The following is a 2,815-nucleotide window of genomic DNA, read 5'->3' as shown; positions in this document are numbered from 1 at the left end:
GCCACAATTTTCTGTGTGATAGTTGTCAATCACAAAATGATTTTCGTCAAAATTTCTGGTGGTGCCTGTGGTAGTGAAAGTGTCACAATGGTGCACGTACAGCGTCCTTGTTACAATGAAAGCAGAACAGACGATAGCTTTGCTTGTTACTATGGAAACAGACACCAATGTGAGATTTACGGTCATGTTGTATAATGTCGGCTTTCAATTGGCTAAAATTAACCCAAATTTGTAAACTTTAAAAACTATTAATTTTGTATTTATTAATTTATGGTAAAAATCAAATTTGAAAACAATCGAAACAAAAAATTCGAAATCTGTGACGACAATCAAAACATCCTCGAAAGTTAAGTAAATATTAGTTTTCAGTTTTAAGCACAATGCCAGCAATTTATGGAGGAACAGGTTTGTCGATCACATTGATACCGGTATTTTGCTGCTAAGTTATTTTATGGAACCCAGAAAGGAGGAAAAGCAAAGTTGAACGCTGAAGGATTTGAACGATGCAGTGGTTCCCAAAGTGGGTGGTATTACTTCCCTGGAGCCGGTGGAAAGTTCTAAAGGGGTGTTGAAGAAAAGTGGGGCGATAATGGTGTAGCAATTCATGTAAAACAACAAAATAATGGTTTCATTAGTTTAAGTTTTATTTGTGAAATACAGTTGCTTTGAATTTGCTTCCAGAAAGAGGTCTCTGTGGGGTGGTGCCGCTAGGTATGTGGCTTGGGCGTCAAGGGGGCGGCAATTCGAAAAAGTTTGGGAAACCACTGTGATACAGTAAATAATGCAACGAACCAGAAAAACTTGCCTCAAGATGGCGATGAAGATTACCATCACCACGGCCATCTTTACCATCACTCTTGAAACAATCAAGAAGTAAACAAATATTCTATAACACCTATTGCAGACGACAGAGAATAAAGTCTCGAAACAAAGACAGCAATGAAGGACAAAAACAATATAATTGAATGAGTGGGAGCCTATATAACTAAATTGTATTTCAATAATATCATATTTGTAAATGGTAATTATAAAACTGTTTATGAAACCCATTTAAGCGCCTTAAGCGAATGAGATAAAATAATAATAACCGCAGGATTTATGTTCACGAATAATGAATAGTTCAAATATATGGCTGATAGTTTGCCGCTTCCCGTCAGAAAATATTACTGAAAATCATATAAACGCCGCAAGATATATGCAATGTTTAAAAAGGAAATAGAATAGGAAGAGAATTAAACTAATTGAGACTTCTCAGGGAGAAATGTTAATATTTCTCTCTCGCTCTGCCTGTCTCTGTTGCTCTCTTCGTCTCTTAATTACATACAGATATTTATACGTCACGCACATATACATTGGCATAGAAACATAACCTCATATTTATGAATGTATACACACACACACACACAGACACATATATACGTGGGTACACACAAACACATTATATATATATATATATATATATATATATATGTATATATACACTGTGGACTAAGCTCCCCGTTGACAGGCCGCTGGTAATTATAGAGTGTTAAACACTTTCGGTATGCAAATTAGGGACTCTTTCATAGAGTAACTGCTGGATTTGTTGAGTATATAAACAGTTTGGCTACTCGTTTCTCGGAAAATTGTCAGAATAATGTAGTTGACTCTGATGAGAAACCAGTTAGGTTCGAAAGTCGATTGAGGTTTTTCATACTGTTTTTTTTTTCAGTCTGCGGAGAAAAGGATAAAATTTTCCCTGTTTATGATTATAGCATTTAGGAGCACTCCGTCGGTTACGACAATGAGGGACCCAGCAAATACGATCAACGGAGCAACTTGCTCGTGAAATTAACGTGCAAGTGGCTGAGCACTCCGCAGACACGCGTACCCTTATTGTAGTTCGTAGGGGGATTCAGTGTCCACAGAATGCGACAAGGCTGGCCCTTTAACATACAGATATTACTCATTTTTGCCAGCTGAGTGGACTGGAGCAACACGAAATAAAGTGTCTTGCTCAAGGACACAACACGTCCCCGGGAATTGAACTCACGACCTTACAATCGTGAGCCGAATGCCCTACCCACTAAGCCACGCGTCTTCACAATTATACGATATGCTATACGTATATATACATATGTATATGTATGACGGCTATACATTCTTGACCGTGGAAGACCATCACTAGCCATTATCCTTGCAAAATACCAGCTATATCCGTGGAAGAAGTTCGCCCGGGTTCGCATATACAGTTTCGGTGCTCCCGACGTTGCCCTCCTACTCGACCAATTTCAGGTACGTACATACCGGAAGCCAGCAAGTGTATGGTGTCACCAGGAGAGAAAACGCGCCGTTCCGGGGCCTACCTCTCGACGGCATCAATGCTCATCGTCCCCCCCACTGATATGAGGCCCCGCTTGCTAGATCAACTTGTTATCAAATAAAGCTCAATATTCTTCTAGCGATCGTTCATCGTCTGTTTTTAACCAAATCCAGTGCTTAGCCTTTTCCCCTGTAGTTAGGGTAAACGCTTGTGTCCTGAGTGTTGCTTTACTCTGTCTCTAAATGCTGGGGTCAATGATTCACCAGGCACTGAAGTAGCTGTAGATGTGTTTTGGCTCCTTCCAATGCGACACCAGAGCTACCCGGGGTCAGCCACCGATGTAGGCGACAAAATTAACTCCTAATAGCACGGTCTGTATGTATGTATGGATGTATGTATGTATGTATGTATGTCTTTTCTTTATCTTTTATCTTTTACTTGTTTCAGTCATTAGACTGCGGCCAAGCTGGGGCACCGCGTTGAATTTTTAGCCAAAATGAATCGACCCCATTA

Source organism: Octopus bimaculoides, chromosome 5 (assembly GCF_001194135.2).
Source record: "Octopus bimaculoides isolate UCB-OBI-ISO-001 chromosome 5, ASM119413v2, whole genome shotgun sequence".
NCBI lineage: Eukaryota > Metazoa > Mollusca > Cephalopoda > Octopoda > Octopodidae > Octopus > Octopus bimaculoides.
Note: the sequence above shows the minus strand (reverse complement) of the source record.